Source organism: Abrus precatorius, unplaced genomic scaffold, assembly GCF_003935025.1.
Source record: "Abrus precatorius isolate BTA unplaced genomic scaffold, Abrus_2018 Scaffold8, whole genome shotgun sequence".
NCBI classification, from domain to species: Eukaryota; Viridiplantae; Streptophyta; class Magnoliopsida; order Fabales; family Fabaceae; genus Abrus; species Abrus precatorius.
In genome coordinates, this window is record NW_020874428.1 from 39,371,841 (window position 1) to 39,390,523 (window position 18,683).

General features: G+C 38.2%; 1 non-coding gene across 1 annotated transcript; it reads left to right on the plus strand.

The window, feature by feature from the left end:
- The first annotated feature begins 38 nt into the window (after window positions 1–38).
- LOC113848703 lies at window positions 39–145 on the plus strand. The gene has a single exon (XR_003501965.1). It is a non-coding gene; the product is annotated as a small nucleolar RNA R71 (small nucleolar RNA).
- The last annotated feature ends 18,538 nt before the right edge of the window (window positions 146–18,683 follow it).

The following is an 18,683-nucleotide window of genomic DNA, read 5'->3' on the forward strand; positions in this document are numbered from 1 at the left end:
ACCCATCATAGAATGTCTGAATTTGAAGCCAGTCAGGAAGGGCATGATGTGGACATTTTCTCAACAACTCCTTGAATCGCTCTCATGCATCATAAAGTGACTCTCCATCCTTCTGAGCGAAGGTGTTAATTTCATTCCTCAACTTTGCCAGCTTCTGAGGTGGGAAAAATTTCCTAAGAAATTTGTTGACTAAATCATCCCATGTAGAATGCTCCCTTGAGGTTGAGACCGGAGCCACACTGTTGCCTTATCTCTAAGTGAAAATGGGAAGAGTCTTAGTCGAATAGCATCTGAACTAACCCCGTTAACTCTGAAAGTGTCACAAAGTTGTAGAAAATTTGCTATGTGCAAATTAGGATCATCTAACGGTCCTCCCCCAAACTGTTCCTGTTGAATTAAATGTAGGAGTGCAGGCTTCAACTCAAAATTATTAGCTTGAATTGGAGGTCTTGTAATGCTAGATCTACACCCATCAGCACTAGGTGTGGCATATTCTCCTAGTGTTCTCCTGACATTCTGATTGTCATTCTCTTCAGTCGTTTCTGTGTCTTTTTCTATTTGCTTTCTTGCCTTAGCTTTTTTCCTAAGTCTCCTTGCTGTCTTCTCAATTTCTGGATCAAATTGCAGAGAATCTGAATTAATAGTACCTCGCATACAAGAAACTAAACAGTTATGAGAACAATGTTATCAAATAACAAAAAGAAAACTACATAGAATAGAAAAAAAAGAAAGTAAAATAAAAGTAAAGGCTATTTTCTATACAACATTAAGTGTCTAAATTAAAAATTTTCTCAGCTACTAATATTGTTGATAACATTCAATCCCTGGCAACGGCGCCAAAAACTTCATAACTATTCGGCAAGTGCACCAAATCGTTTTAGGTAAATACCACGGTAAGTGGGTATCGTCCCACAAGGATTGACTTATCAAACAATACTTCACTAATCAAATTTCTAGTTAGACAATATCAACTATTTGAATCGAAGAAAGCTCTACAATTGAAATTAAAACAAAATAGAGATTTATAATAGAATAAATATTGCCTTCAACAAGTAAAGAGTGATCTCAAGATTTAAAACACTAGAGGTTATGATGGTCTGAGTTTTTCTTAATCCGTGTTGAATTTCTAAACACTTGAATTGAAAATCTTAGATTAATGAAAGGATTTCAAGTGAATGAACCCCAAATCCTTGGTGAATCCATTCTTTACTTATGGAAAAATATGACAATTCCTTGACTATATCTCAATACAAATATAGATGAAGCACTAAATCAATCCAAATATCACACAAAATTCAAGAAATATTCCTAAACCTTGAAATTCATGTAGTTCATCTTTTGAGCTAATTCATACATAATTTTTCCAAATCATATAAGAACCCTAATCCACTCATGAACAAAAACTCATGATTCTTGCATATATAATCAAAAGACGAACAATTAATCCAAGAAATCCAATATCAAAACCTTAGAAATCCAATCTCAATACACCCATCTCAGACCTAATCCTTTCCCTTAGCTATGGAGTTTAGCAACTCATTCTATGAAGAACAAAGAAGAAAATTGTAGGAAATTCCATAAAGAACCAAGAATTGGAAAGATGAATCTTCAATCTCTCCTCTTCCTCTTGTTCCCAAGTTGTCTCGTAGCTCCAAGCTCTTTTCCTCCGTTTTCTCTTGAGTTCGCCCTTGCTTCAATCCCCCCTAATCCTTTTCTTTCCTTCTATTTATATGAAAATTTATGTGACAGCATTCGTGGGCGCCTAGGTGTTGCGATTTGGGCGCTTAGGCTGCAGGTCACCAGAGAGCACAGCACGCCATGGGTGCTTAGGCGTTGCGATTTGGGAGCCTAGGCTGCAGGTTACCTGAGAGCAGAATAAAACCAGTAAATTCCACCTTCCGCTTGGGCGGTGGAGATTAGCGCCTGAGCGCTCATAATTCCAGCAAAACATTTAGAAAATGCAATAACATAAACAACTAATGAAGACAAAGAAAAAGACTACTCAAAATAACTTTTCAAAGGGTTTTGGATGTCTTTATACTCTGAAAATCTCAATAAATTGATGGAACATCAATTATCAACTTCATCAACACTAAAAATTTCAGAACTTTCATTCAAATAATCAGAATTTTCAGCACAAGTATCATACAAAGAATTTTCATATGATTCACAAACAAAAGCATCTACACAATGGGAAAAATTAAGGAAAGAATTTCTCAAAATTTCGGTCCAGCTCTCATCCACTAATGCATCAAATACATCAATATGGAAGACAGAATGTTCTTCAATCGGATGTTTCATGGCATCCAATATGTTGAAGCGCACAATGTTCTCACCGAATTCCATGGTGAGTGAACCGGCATGTACATCAGTCTTCGTTCTTACAGTCTTCAAGAACGGTCTTCCCAAAATGATCGGTGCAAAACTTTTGAGTGACTCTTCTTCTTGCATGTCAAGGATGTAGAAGTCAGCTAGGAATATGAGGTCATTCAACTTCACTAACACATTTTCAACAAGTCCAGCTGAATGTGTTGTGCTTCTATTGGCCAACTGAATTACTACACCTGTGGGCTGCAAGGGACCAAGAGATAGAGAAGAAAAAATAGACAATGGCATAACATTAATGGATGCTCCTAGATCTAACATTGCATTGTCTATCCTATTATTACCAATGATGCATGGAATAGTAAATGTTCCTGGGTCTTTACACTTCTCAGGCATTGTGGTTCTCTGTTTCTCAAAAAGTGCAGAAACATTCCTATCCATGTTGACCCTCTTATTACCCTTCAGACGCCTTCTATATGTACACAAATCTTTTAAGAACTTGGCGTACTTGGGTATTTATTTAATTGCCTCCAGCAAGGGTATATTTACCTTAACCTTTCTAAAGGTGTCCAAGATTTCTTTGTCACTCTCCTCAGCTTTCTTACTTGGTTTGGTGATCATAACCCTTTGAGGAAAAGGTGGTGGAATTGCCCTTTCAGCTTCTTCTACCACTTCTTGAGTGGTGGGTGCATTTTCTTCCTCCTTTTCATCAACCAAGAGGCGTGAGATCTCCTTTTCCCCTAGGAATTTCAGGCTCTTGCATTACCTTCCCAGACCGCAGAGTAATTGCACTAACATTCTTTGGGTTTGTGACTGTCTGTGCTGAGAGGTTGCCTGAACCTTGGGACTGAATTTGATTTATAGAGGAAGCCAACTGTCCCATCTGGTTCTCAATTGTTCTGATACTGGCCTCTGTTTGCTGTTGAAAATTAGTGTTGCTCATGGCCATCTACTTCACAAGCTCCTCCAATGAAGGCTCATTCTTCTGACAGGAAGAGGCTTGGGATGAGGACGCTTGCTGCTGTTGGTGTGACTATTGCCCATGTTGTTGATCATCCCATTGGCGTGGCTGATGTGGCCTACCTTGACCAGCTTGGTAGTTGTTGCTTTGCAGATTTTGCTGGTTAAAATTTCCTCCCCACCTCAAGTTTGGATGATTTCTCCAGCACGGGTTATACCGGTTTGAAGAAAGATCCCAATTTGGTTGTTGCTGCAGTTGCTGAAAAGGAAATTTGTTAGTGTAAATGTTTGCAGCATAGGCTTGGGGGTTACCTTCCGGAGTGTCTGACTCCTGCAATGTAGGGCACCTGTCTGTGTAATGATCCAAAGCTGAGCATATTCCGCAAAGCGTAGCTGGAATTGGTGGTCGAGGTGTTGCAGAGACAGCACTCTTTTGCATTGCAGCTAATTGCTTTACCATAGAGGCAAGCTCATCAATCTTGTGCTCCAATTTGTTTGGTTTTGTAGCTTGAATTTCATGCACACCTCTAGTAACATAGGAATTCTGTCTAGTTACAAATTGTTGGGAGTTGATAGCCATGTTTTCTATCAAGTTCCTGGCTGCCACAGGGGTCTTGTCTACCAAGGCTCCTTCACTCGCTGCATCGATCATACTCCTATCCATTGGGTGTAATCCCTCATAGAAGTATTGGATCAGCAATTGATTGCTAATTTGGTGGTGGGGGCAGCTGGCACATAGTCTTTTAAACCTCTCCCAGTATTCATAGAGAGTTTCTCTTTCTAGCTGCCTAATTCCACAAATCTCCTTTCTTATGGATGCAGCTCGGGAGGCCGGAAAGAACTTCTCTAGAAAGAGTCTTTTGAGGTTGTCCCAACTTGTTATTGATCCCGGTGGAAGGTAGTACAACCAGTCCTTTGCAGTGTCCATTAATGAGAAAGGGAAGGCCTTCAATTTGACATGCTCCTCTGGGACACCTTGAGGTCGCATGGTGGAGCAAACAATATGAAACTCCTTCAAGTGTTTGTGAGGGTCTTCACCTGCAAAACCATGGAATTTAGGTAGAAGGTGAATTAATCCAGTTTTCAAAACAAAAGGGGCGTCCACATCTGGATATTGGATGCACAATGTTTGGTATGTGACATCCGGTGCAACTAGCTCCTTAAGAGTCCTCTCATCACCTGCCATTGCTCCAAAACTAGAGTCAAGTGAAAATGTAGAAGAGTAAATAGAAATTGGTGTCACAGATTGCAAAGATGCAGTAGGAGATGATGATGGTTCAAAGTGTTCAGAGTGATCCCTATGTGTCCTAATGTTCCTATGAAAAATCCTATCAATCTCCTAGTCTAATGGATACAAATCCCCAAGGTTTGATCGGGTCATGCACTAGATATCAACTAACTAAATTGAAAGCAAATTGAGTAAATGAAATAACAAGAACAGTTTGAAATCTCTCTGCAGAATTATGCAGCAAAAGTGCAGAAAACCAGAGTAATATGCAGCAAAATAAGTGCAGAAAATTGAAAGTGAGTAATTGAAAAATTGTAGCACTTGAATGAAGAAAATGATGTAGAAAATCTTGCAACAACAATGCAGAAATAGATCACAAAATTCATATGACTTTCAACACAACACAAAAACTCAAAATGAAACAAACACACTAACATGCAAGACACAAAAATAGAGTACCAAGCATGTTCAACATAAGTTCAGCACCAAAAGATCCCCGGCAAAGGCGCCAATTTGATGAAATGAATTTAGCTACTCGTCATGCAAAAGATTGTTGTTAATTCTAATCAAATATGCAAGAAATGAATGCAATACTAGGGTGTTATCCTAGGTTGTCTCCAGGGAATTTTTGGTTGGGAACATACATCAAACAAGTGTAAACATGGATTTTAAAGCAAGTAAAATGGGGGCAATTTTTGTTAATTTCCAGATTTAAATCAAGAGCGAAATGTGAATTAATGAAATTCAATCAATTAAAATGAGTAATTCCTAGTCAATCAATGAGTTCCATCATTATTCTTTCAAATGATTCAATAATCCCCTTTCTTTCCCTTGAATTAAGTTAATCTAACAAGGAAAAATTAACTTTAACATCCCAATTAAAATTAAGCATTTTAATGGGCTCCAATCTCTATCCCTAAGATTAAGCAACCTCAAAGATTAATCAAAATTAAGTAATTTTAAATTAGAATTTCGTTGGGTAATTTAGGGTTCATTAAGCAATGTTCCCTTCATGCAAATTCCATTTCATTCAAAGATTGGGGTCAATAAATTCAAGGAAAGAAAGATTTGTATTGTAATTAATCCCAAGAATTCAAGATTCATGTGCATTGACTAGGAATTACAAGGAAGTTTAGCCTTCCATACGGATGGGCTTCACAAATGAAAGAAAGAAATGCAAGAACGTAAGCAGCATTAATATAAATTCAACAAAAATCAAAAGGAAAATTGGAAATTAAAACCTATAGAGGACCCTTGGCTGTCACCCAAGACTCCAATGTTCTGGGAAATTGTCTCAATTTGGCAAAGGAAAAATGTGTAAAGTATAAAAAAAAGTCCCGTACCCTAATTCCAAAAACCTATTTATATTGGATGTCATGTCAGCAAAGTGTCCACTTTTTGCTTTGAAACTATCCACTTTGGGCCAAAAGAGTGTCCACGCACAGGATGAAAGGTTTGCTACTTCTCTGGAGTTGCCACTTTTTGTGCTGAAAGTGGCTACTCTGGTGCGCGTGGCCACTATGAGAGCCAATAGTGTCCACGCGCAGAAATGCTTCTTAAACGACATCCTGAAGCTCCCTGGAGTGGTCACTATGAGAGGCAATAGTGGCTACTTTGGGTCCTTCAATTTCCAAACCTGCTGTAGTTGCCACTTTTGCTCTTGAAAGTGGCTATTTTGAAGCCAACCTTCATCGAAGGGTCAAGATTTCTCAAAAATTAACTTGGGGACTCTGCAAAATTATTAAGAAAATTAAAATTGCAATCTATATCTATGTAATTAAATGCAAATTAACTAAAAATTAATAAACCTATGATTTTTACTCAAAATGTAATTTTTGTACTATTTACACTATACAAGTCTAATTTTTCTATTAAGGAAAACTAAAAAGACAAGTAAAAACATGATAAAATATGGATTCATCAGACCTATTCAAATACAACAGTTTCAAATAATATTCTAAGTCCTATAGCAGTTTCATCCACCCCTTATCATTGAGACCGGTGCTGATTGTTTTGATTACCTGAAAAATGAATGTAAGGGTGAGTAGTCTACATTACTCGTTATACAAATAAACATAGAGTCTCACCTTACACCTATTTTACATTATTTCTAACACAATTCATAAAAATACATTCACAGGCAGCAATACTACTCCATTCAATTTAATTTAAACATCGATGCACTCACAGCATCAAATAATTTATACACACAAAATTAACAAACAATAATCTTGTGCACTCACTGCAAGCCAGCCACACTCATGATGGCACTGTGATCACAAATTTTCATTATGGATGGTCACCGGTTACTCCCACCTCACGGATACCACGTGGGCAATCACGAGTCGCTCAGTAAAGGTAGTGGTCAGAAGTTTAGTCACGAAGAGAGTGTGTGACCCGTGGTGTGCCCTCTCTCACTGTTGGTATCACCACCACTCCCTCTTACCTAAGGTATTTCTACCGTCCTTATCTCCCACACTCCAGTGTATCGCTGAACCATTCACAGCACATTACACCGACATTAATCACACCTCATTCACACACATTGCAATATTCATTCTCAGTATACGGCATAAAGCCCACAGTCATGCATAATACACGGCACTAGGCCCTCTTTTGTTTTACAATACATGACACAAAGCCTATATTCATTCAAATTACACGGCCCTTGGACCCACACTTGTTCATAATATTCATTCAAATATACGGCACAAGTCCCCACATGCATTTACAACATAATTCATTTCAACCACACACACACATTCACCATTGTACAAGGCTCTCGGCCTACACTTATTCACATTACATGGCACACACATTGTCCTTATTTACTCACACGATACTTTCAACATAGTTCACATTTCCATTCCTCATTCATCAAGTATTAGCATACTCACACTATATCATCCATCATGGGTTTCCACATGCTATCACACCTCATAACACATAGTAAATTCCATCAAATACATATTTCCTATCCTCTATCTCACTCACATTGCAATATTCATCAAAATATACGACAATCAAACCCAAAGAGATAGGGTAGAGTCCCCCCTTACCTTGGATTGAAGACCAACACTCAAATTCAACCACAAAAGTGCTTTCCACACGGATTTCATCCTAAATACACAAAAGAATTCCATGAGAACCCAAGGAAATCACGAAAATAGAGAAGGGGGATGAAAAACAAAAACCCTAACCATTAAAACTCACCTTCAAGCGTTTCTAACAGGAATCCAACCTTCAATCAAGCTACCGAATAGCTTTGGAAGCAATTTAATCGGTGAGATAGGGTTTTGGGTCAAGAGAATCAAGGAAATTTCAAAGTGAAGGTGAGAAATAACCTTTCTCGAACTCTAACCCCCTTTAAATCCTCTTCGATCGCGACACTCTCGCTACAACGAAATATTCTTAGTGAAAAACTCAGACAAAACTGCACTCTGGTTTCTGCAGAATCTCACTATAGCAAGATTGCACCCAGAAATATAGCCTAAATTGTGGCTTTGTCGCTACAATGAGAGACCTCTCGCTACAGTGACAAGGCGACAGTTTCATCCTTCTCTCCCAGTGCCCTCTCGCTACAGCTAGAATGCCCTATAGCAGCATCCATACTTAGCCTGTTTTCAGCCCAATCAATTCAATGCAATTATACATACATATATATACACACACACACACACACACACACACACACACACATCCATATACATATATCAATAATAATTAATATTACAAAATTTGGGGCGTTAAAAGAAATTGGAAAGATATGTTTCTTTTGGAGAATTCAGTTATGACAATAACTACCATACAAGTTTAGACACAACTATTTTGGAATCTTGGGAGGCAAGAAATATCAAATAATTATTTATTAATTCCTAGTGAATTCCATTGATAGTTGGAGCTGAGATACTTTAGAAAGTCAAGGTTGAGCTTAATCAAAGGAGGTTGGAAGTAAATCAGAGTTAGCAATAGCTGTACTTGAATTAGTGTTGAAGGCTTTTGGAAATTGTGGATGAATGATCATTTATTCTAGTGAATGTTACTTGCCATGGATGTTTGACAATTTTAAAGGTTGACACTTAAATTCTTTTAGCAGTATTAGACATTATGTTATGGAGAACTAGTAGCATGCGAGTTAACTTTACTGCCTCAATTAGTAAGACGTCATAAGACTTTTTATGTGTCATATCTGGGGAAGCACGTTTTGAATCTATTTTCTGTAATTGAGCTAAATATTATGCAGATGTGAGATGACTTGTTAGTCGCTTTTGGCTGTACATATTGAAAACACTAGAGTTGAGAAACTTAGAGTAAACCATCTGACTAGTGAAAGTCATGGGAACTAGACCATTGATGATACGACAAAGGAGTTAAAGGATACAATGAGGAAGCAATACCATTATCTCTTCTTGGATTAGCAAATTTTTTAGGACAAAAATTTATTTTCAGGGGGAGAATTGTCAGGCCAGCATATTTATAAATGAATTATTCTTATTAAGTTATATTGCATATACTTGCACTGTATGAAATTTCATATGCTGGACTGTTAATGGGTAAGCTATGCAGTCATTGGATGGAAGTTGTGAATTGCAATGCTGTTTGATTGATTGTCGAATAAAACTAGTAGTGAGGAATTTGATTGGATATCAAACATTTATATATAAGCAATATTCCTTTTAAATGGTGCTATATATGCTTGGATTATGAGAGAGCTGTATAATTGTTGGACAGAGAACAGTGTATTTGCAGTGAGGTGTGCTGGTGTTGTTGAAAGTGGTTAACTGTGCGGGTTAGGGATTGAGTTTTAAGTATGTTGTGCATGTGATAACTTGAGAATTATAGCCAAGGACTTGCGTTGTTTTATTTTAGGTAGAATTGAAAGTTTGGGATGCTGAGTGTCTCACTCAAGCGAGGTAGTTCTCACTCAAGCGAGACTAAGTCGTGCAAAATGGAACATTCTAGAGTGTTATCCCTCAAGCGAGATCAGTCTCACTCAAGCGAGACAAGATAAGATCTCTCTAACTGTCCCCTCGCCCAGGCAAGAAGAGATCTCACTCAGGCGAGGAGTAGCAGGAAAACTAGGTGTCTCTCTACACCCGATCTAGCTCAGACGAGAACGTTGTTCCCTCAAGCGAGATGGAGCTCGCTTAAGCGAGGTGTTCCTCGCTCAAGCGAGAATAGCAAAAATCTGGGAGGTTCCAGTGTTTGGTTTTCTCGCTCAGGCAAGGGTGAGCTTGCCCAGGTGAGGGAAGATCTTGCTGATGAAACGATATTTGGGCTACTCGTCATGCAAAAGATTGTCGTTAATCCTCATCAAATATGCAAAGAAATGAATGCAGTACTAGGGTGTTATCCTAGGTCGTCTCCAAGGAATTTTTGGTTGAGAACATACATCGAACAAGTGTGAACATGTATTTTAAAGCAAGTAAATTGGGGGGAGGTTTGTCAATTTCCAGATTTTAAACAAGAACGAAATGTAAATTAATGAAATTCAATCAATTAAAATGAGTAATCCCTAGTCAAGCAATGAATTCTATCATTATTCTTCCAAATGATTCAATAATCCCCTTTCTTTCCCTTAAATTAAGTTAATCTAACAAGCGAAGACTAACTTTAACATCCCAATTAAAATTAAGCATCTTAATGGGCTCTAATCTCTATCCCTAAGATTAAGCAACCTCAAGGATTAACCAAAATTAAGCAATTTTGAATTAGAATTTTGTTAGGTAAATTAGGGTTCATTAAGCAATGTTCCCTTCATGCAAATTCCATTTCATTCAGAGATTGGGGTTAATAAATTCAAGAAAAGAAAGATTTGTATTGCAATTAATCCCAAGAATTCAAAATTCATGTGCACTGACTAGGAATTACAAGGAAGTTTAGCCCTCCATGTGGATGGGCTTCACAAAAGAGAGAAAGAAATGCAAGAACGTAAACATCATTAATGCAAATTCAACAAAAATCAAAAGAAAAATTGGAAATTAAAACCTATAGAGGACCCTTGGCTGTCACCTAAGACTCCAATATCGTAAGAAATTATCCCAATTTGGCAAAGAAAATTGTGTAAAGTGTCAAAAGTCCCGTACCCTAATTCCTAAAATCTATTTATAGTGGATGACATGTCACTAAAGTGTCCACTTTTGCCTTTGAAAGTGTCCACTTTGGGCCTTGAAAGTGTCTACGCGCAGGATGGAAGGAATGCCGCTTCTCTGGAGTTGCCACTATTTGTGCTGAAAGTAGCTACTTTGGTGCGCGTGGCTACTATGAGAGCCAATAGTGGCCACGCGCAGGAAGGCTTCAAAATCAGCGTACTGGAGCTTCTGAAGTTGCCACTTTTGGTCTTGAAAGTGGCTACTTTGGAACTTTTAATGCCCAAACTTGTTGTAGTTGCCACTTTTGCTCCCAAAAGTGGCTACTTTGGGGGAAACTTTGATCCAAGGACCAAGATTTCTCAAATTCAACTTGGGCATTGTGCAAAATCATCAAAGTAATTAAAATTGCAATCTATATCTATGTAATTAAATGCAAATTAACCAAAAATTAATAAACCTATGATATTTACTCAAAATGTAATATCTATATTATTTGCACTATCTAAGTCCATTTCTTCTATTAAGGAGCACAAAAAAGGCAAGTAAAAATATAATAAAAAGTGAATTCATCACAACCCCAAACTTAAACTTTTGCTTGTCCTCAAGCAAATCAAAATTCAAGCAAAACAAATGAAGCGGGTTGGATTTATCCAAAAAAATTTTTTTTTAAGAGATTTTCATTCCAACTTCATGCTTTAATTAGCATTTCCAACATTTTCACAACCACAGACTCATTCAACAGAGGAATCATATTCATGTCAAATATTCCATGCAAAGTCCCACTAAATTGAAACAAAAGAATCAAGCAAGGTTTCATATGACTCACATAATGCAAAGAAACTATCCATCTCACAAGGTGGTGTTTCACTCATTACTCAACAACTTTTCAGGCTAAGTGTTTTCCCTCAATCCATGCATTTAGCCTCACCCTACCATAGGCTTACCCATATTCTCAATCTCCTTTGCCTAGATACAACGAACCACCTATCACGAGGGCTTTGTTGATCACAAATGGATAGGCTCAAATTTTAACCAAGGAGGGTGACAAGATCAAGTGGGTACTCAAGAGGAGGGAGTTCTTTTGAGTGATTTAGTGCAACAACTAGAGTGGAATGCCTTAAATGATGTAGCTTAAGAGGTTAAAGCATTCTTTCACCAAGTTAATTTTTTTTTTATTTGCCTTATGTGGAGATCCTTTTTCAACTCAAATGCCTTGCTATATTTTCTTTCTTTCTTTTCTCCTTTTTCATTCATTCATATTTTTGTGATATCAAGGACTTTGACAATCATTTTATTTTATTTTTACATGTATTATGAACATGTATGCTGTCCACCACCCCAAACTTAAGACATTGCTTGTCCTCAAGCAACTACAAGCATAATCAACACCCCAAACTTAGTTTCGTGCACTCAATCTTGAGGCAACTCAAAAGAAATACCTATATGAAGGAAAGGGAAATATATTTGTTGACTAAGTTTGGCAAAAGCAAGAAGTGGGGAACAGGGAAGTGAAGTGCAAGGGTGGGGGGGAAGGGTATGTGCAAAGAAGGCCTCAATCATCTAGATGGAAAATTGCCCAATGCATATTGAATTAAGAAACAGGGCAAGTTCTAGAAGATGAATGCAAAAATACATGTAATATGCACACAGAAAAAGAAGTAAAAGGCCCAATTCACTATCATGGTAAAGGTGACAAGAACTTGCAATAATGTGAGCACAATTCACTCGACAAGAAAATATGTTCAAAATGTTAGGAACGGAAATATGTACAAAAATGAGAATGAGTATGGGTTGGATGGGAAATGCAATCAGAGCATAAAAGCAAAATTATAAAACAAGACTAGATTAAAAAGAAAAGAGAAGGCATGAAATGAGGAAAAGTAAGCGAGAAATAAATGCAAAATAGGGACAAAGAGTTCACCCCCTTTTTTATAGATGATGTATTCAAAGTTCCTTCTAGGATTGCTTGACAATATCTGCAGAGAAGAAAGAATATGTGAATGGGTAGTGCAGGGAAATTGGGTCAACCCTCCATGGTAACACACAACAGCAAGCAATCAAACCAGGAGCTGCAAAGTAATTTGATACCATCCTAAGTAATTTGTGTGCAAAAGGGTGTATAGTGCTACATATGACTCAGAGGGCAACCAATGTCAATCATGGTACATAGCGTACAAACACATTCCATTCCATAAAAAGAGGCATTCTATGGGCAAAGCATAGAGCTCAAATGGGATAGACAAGAGCAATTAAGCACAAAGAATGGTGTGACATACGTACACTATGTATAGCAATCCAATGGATAGTAGAATATGACTTCTAAGCTCAAGGACCATAATGCAGCAATTAGTGAAATTAAAGTCACGAAAAGCATGTTCAACACCCAGAAAAATCAACAATCATGGTTAATTATGTAATGTGCATGAGGATCAAGTGCAGCAAAAGTAAAATGGCATGGAATTGAAAAGCAAAACAGCAAAATGGAGGGGCCAAAACTAAATGGAAATAGGCACGAACCAAATTTAGGCATTAACACACATGAACAAGAAATAGCTTACGAGAGTGGCCACTTTCATGAAGGATGAATTGCACCTAGCAAGAATGAGTGCCCAAAGTGGTTACTGCTGCCACAATCCTTGCAAAAATTCTGAGTCCACAGAAAATTATTTACACAAAATTGAATTATATTAGAAATCTATCTACAAATGAAAACAAATAAGAACAAAAACTCAATTGAAAGAATGCAAAGGGAAAGAACAAAATTCCTTATTCACGTGTGAGTTGCCTCTCACAAAGCGCTTCTTTAACGTCACTAGCTTGACGTGTGAAGTGATTTACTCATAACAGGAGTCTTGGTTGAAGGAATTGATGGGGGAGTACACATCCACCTCTTCAATCCCCTCCAAGGGAACTGAGTTCTCGAAAAAATATGCTTCAGCCGATGTCCATTCACTGGAATGCAGCCTTCCAGTCATGATCTTGAGACATGAGTTGAATAGAAGCATCTTTTGACCTACACAAGACTCTCCTCTACCTATCAATTTATCATGATACTGCTTGGTTCTCTCCTTGTAGGTTCTTGAGTCTTCATATGCTCCTAAGTGCAGCGCTTCTAGTTCTTGGAGTTGTGGCTTCCTTTTCCTCTTCCTTTTTCTCTTTCTTTTCCTCTGAAGTTGCCTCACTAGTTTAGTCCCCCCTTTCAACATAATTTTGTGCATGCACATGAGAGGGCTAATACCAGGAATGTCAGCTAAAGTCCATCCAATAGCTCTCTTGTGCCTTTTAATTACTTCCAACAATAGCTCCTCTTGATCGTCTTCAAGCTTGGTGGAAATAATGACCGGGAGCTTCTCATAATGTTCTGGTAGGGGCTTCAACTCCAATGTGGGAGGTTGCTCCACCGAAGGAAGTGATTTGGCACTTTCATTTGGCAAAGTCTCTGCAATATTCAAACCAAATGCGTTAGATTCAATTGTACTTGTTGTACTCAATACATCACATTCCAACCCTATGGAATTTTCAGGTTCATCAATGTTGAAAGTAGTAGAATTTGCATTCAAATAATCAGAAATCTCAGCACAAATGTCACACAGAGAAGAGCTATTACACGATTCATAATTGAAAGTATCTATACAATCAGAAAAATTAAGGGGAGGGTCTCCTCCTAGAAATTCAGACAAAGTATCATCTATTAATTCATCAAGATGGTTAATGTGAAAAATAGAGTGTTCTTCATTTGGGTGCTTCATGGCATCCAGTATGTTAAAGCGGACAACACTGTCTCCAAACTCCATAGTAAGTGATCCTGCATGCACATCAATCTTCGTTCTCGCAGTCTTTAAGAACGGTCTTCCTAAAATTATTGGTGCAACACTATCCATTGACTCTTTCATGTCAAGGATATAAAAATCAGTTGGAAAAATGAGGTCATTCACCCTCACTAACACATCCTCCACAAGTCCAGCTGGATGTGCTGTGCTCCTGTTTGCTAGCTGGATGATGACACCTGTGGGCTGCAATGGTCCAAGAGACAAAGATGTGAAGATAGATAAAGGCATAACATTAATAGATGCACCTAAATCAAGCATGGCATTATCTATCCTATTGTTGCCTATAATGCAGGAAATAGTAAACGTCCCTGGATCTTTGCATTTCTCAGGCATGGAAGTTTTCTGCCTCTCAAAAAGAGCTGATACATTCCTCCCCATGTTCACTCTTTCATTACCCTTTAGCCACCTTCTATGAGTGCACAAGTCCTTAAGGAATTTGGCATACTTTGGGATTTACTTGATAGCATCTAACAAGGGGATATTGACTTCAACTTTTCTGAAAGTATCCAGAATTTCTTGATCAACCTCTTCTTGCTTCTTGCTGGGCTGAACCATTCTTTGAGGGAAGGGAATAGGAATGGACCTCTCCTCTTTACCTACCACTTTTTGTTGACATGGTGTGGGCATAGGTGCAGGCTGCTCTTGACTCTTAATCTCTCCTCCTTCACCTTCTGCAGCTAAAGTGCGACTAGGATCCTTCTTCTTAGACATTTCTGGCTCTTGCATCACCTTCCCAGACCGCAGAGTAATTGTACTGACATTCTTTAGTTTTGTGACTGTCTGTGCTGGGAGGTTGCCTGAACCTTGGGACTGAATTTGATTTATAGAGGAAGCCAACTATCCCATCTGGTTCTCAATTGTTCTGATACTGGCCTCTGTTCGCTGTTGGAAATAAATGTTGCTCATGGCCATCTGCTTCACAAGCTCCTCCAATGACAGCTCATTCTTCTGACAAGAAGAGGCTTGGGATGAGGATGCTTGCTGCTGTTGGTGAGGTTGTTGCCCATGTTGTTGATCATTCCATTGGCGTGGTTGATGTGGCCTACCTTGACCAACTTGGTAATTGTTGCTTTGCTGATTTTGCTGATTGGAATTTCCTCCCCACCTCAAGTTTGGATGATTTCTCCAGCCCGGGTTGTACTGGTTTGATGAAAGATCCCAGTTTGGTTGTTGCTGCCGCTGCTGAAAAGGAAATTTGTTAGTGTAAATATTTGCAGCATAGGCTTGGGGGTTACCTTCAAGAGTATCTGACTCCTGCAATGTGGGGCAGCTGTCTGTATAATGATCTGCAGCTGAGCATATTCCACAAAGTGTAGCTGGAATTGGTGGTGGAGGTGTTGCAGAGACAACACTCTTTTGCATTGCAGCTAATTGCTTTACCATGGAGGCTAGCTCATCAATCTTGTGCTCCAATTTGTTTAGTTCTGTAGCTTGAACTTCATGCACACCTCTAGTAACACAAGAATTCTGTCTAGTTGCAAATTGCTGGGAGTTGGCAGCCATGTTTTCTATCAAGTTCCTGGCTGCCATAGGGGTCTTATCTACCAAAGCTCCTCTACTCGCTGCATCGATCATACTCCTATCCATTGGGTGTAATCCCTCATAGAAGTACTGGATCAGCAATTGATCGCTAATTTGGTGGTGGGGGCAGCTGGCACATAGTCTTTTAAACCTCTCCCAGTATTCATAGAGAGTTTCTCTTTCTAGCTGCCTAATTCCACAAATCTCCTTTCTTATGGATGCAGCTCGGGAGGCCGGAAAGAACTTCTCTAGAAAGAGTCTTTTGAGGTTGTCCCAACTTGTTATTGATCCCGGTGGAAGGTAGTACAACCAGTCCTTTGCAGTGTCCATTAATGAGAAAGGGAAGGCCTTCAATTTGACATGCTCCTCTGGGACACCTTGAGGTCGCATGGTGGAGCAAACAATATGAAACTCCTTCAAGTGTTTGTGAGGGTCTTCACCTGCAAAACCATGGAATTTAGGTAAAAGGTGAATTAATCCAGTTTTTAAAACAAAAGGGGCATCTACATCTGGATATTGGATGCACAATGTTTGGTATGTGACATCCGGTGCAGCTAGCTCCTTAAGAGTCCTCTCGTCACCTGCCATTGCTCCAAAACTATAGTTAAGTGAAAATGGAGAAGAGTAAATAGAATTTGGTGTCATAGATTGCAAAGATGCAGTAGGTGATGATAAAGATTCAGAGTGTTCAGAGTGATCCCTATGTGTCCTAAGGTTCCTATAAAAAGTCCTATCAATCTCCTGGTCTAATGGATACAAATCTCCAGGGTTTGATTGGGTCATGCACTAGATATCAACTAACTAAATTGAAAGCAAATTGAGTAAATGAAATGACAAGAACAATTTAAAATTTCTTTGCAGAATTCTGCAGAATTATGCAGCAAAAAGTGCAGAAAAAAAACAGAGAAATATGCAGCAAAATGAGTGCAGAAAATTGAAAGTGAGTGATTGAAAATTTTCAGCACTTGAATGAAGGAAATGATGCAGAAAATCATGCAATCATAATGCAAAAACAAACCATAAAATTCGTATGACTATCAACACAATACAAAAACTCAAAATGAAACAAACGTACTAACATGCAAAACACAAAAACAGAGCACCAATCATGTTCAACATAGGTTCAGCACCAATAATTCCCCGGCAACGGTGCCAATTTGATGAAACGATATTTGGGCTACTTGTCATGCAAAAGATTGTCGTTAATCCTCATCAAATATGCAAAGAAATGAATGCAGTACTAGGGTGTTATCCTAGGTCGTCTCCAAGGAATTTTTGGTTGAGAACATACATCGAACAAGTGTGAACATGTATTTTAAAGCAAGTAAATTGGGGGGAGGTTTGTCAATTTCCAGATTTTAAACAAGAACGAAATGTAAATTAATGAAATTCAATCAATTAAAATGAGTAATCCCTAGTCAAGCAATGAATTCTATCATTATTCTTCCAAATGATTCAATAATCCCCTTTCTTTCCCTTAAATTAAGTTAATCTAACAAGCGAAGACTAACTTTAACATCCCAATTAAAATTAAGCATCTTAATGGGCTCCAATCTCTATCCCTAAGATTAAGCAACCTCAAGGATTAACCCAAATTAAGCAATTTTGAATTAGAATTTTGTTAGGTAAATTAGGGTTCATTAAGCAATGTTCCCTTCATGCAAATTCCATTTCATTCAGAGATTGGGGTTAATAAATTCAAGAAAAGAAAGATTTGTATTGCAATTAATCCCAAGAATTCAAAATTCATGTGCACTGACTAGGAATTACAAGGAAGTTTAGCCCTCCATGTGGATGGGCTTCACAAAAGAGAGAAAGAAATGCAAGAACGTAAACATCATCAATGCAAATTCAACAAAAATCAAAAGAGAAATTGGAAATTAAAACCTATAGAGGACCCTTGGCTGTCACCCAAGACTCCAATATCGTAAGAAATTATCCCAATTTGGCAAAGAAAATTGTGTAAAGTGTCAAAAGTCCCGTACCCTATTTCCTAAAATCTATTTATAGTGGATGACATGTCACTAAAGTGTCCACTTTTGCCTTTGAAAGTGTCCACTTTGGGCCTTGAAAGTGTCTACGCGCAGGATGGAAGGAATGCCGCTTCTCTGGAGTTGCCACTATTTGTGCTGAAAGTAGCTACTTTGGTGCGTGTGGCTACTATGAGAGCCAATAGTGGCCACGCGCAGGAAGGCTTCAAAATCAGCGTATTGGAGCTTCTGAAGTTGCCACTTTTGGTCTTGAAAGTGGCTACTTTGGAACTTTTAATGCCTAGACGTGCTGTAGTTGCCACTTTTGCTCCCAAAAGTGGCTACTTTGGGGGCAACTTTGATCCAAGGACCAAGATTTCTCAAATTCAACTTGGGCATTCTGCAAAATCATCAAAGTAATTAAAATTGCAATCTATATCTATGTAATTAAATGCAAATTAACCAAAAATTAATAAACCTATGATATTTACTCAAAATGTAATTTATATATTATTTGCACTATCTAAGTCCATTTCTTCTATTAAGGAGCACCAAAAAGGCAAGTAAAAATATAATAAAAAGTGAATTCATCACTTGCTCAAGCGAGAATTAGCTCACTAAAGCTAGTGCGTGCAGATCTGGAGGGGTATTTAAGGAGTCTCAGTGCCAGAAACATTCATTTTTTCACCAAACAAATTTTCTCTCTCATTTTCTTTCTATTCTCTCACTTCCTTTCCTTAGAGAGAACCTTCTTGAA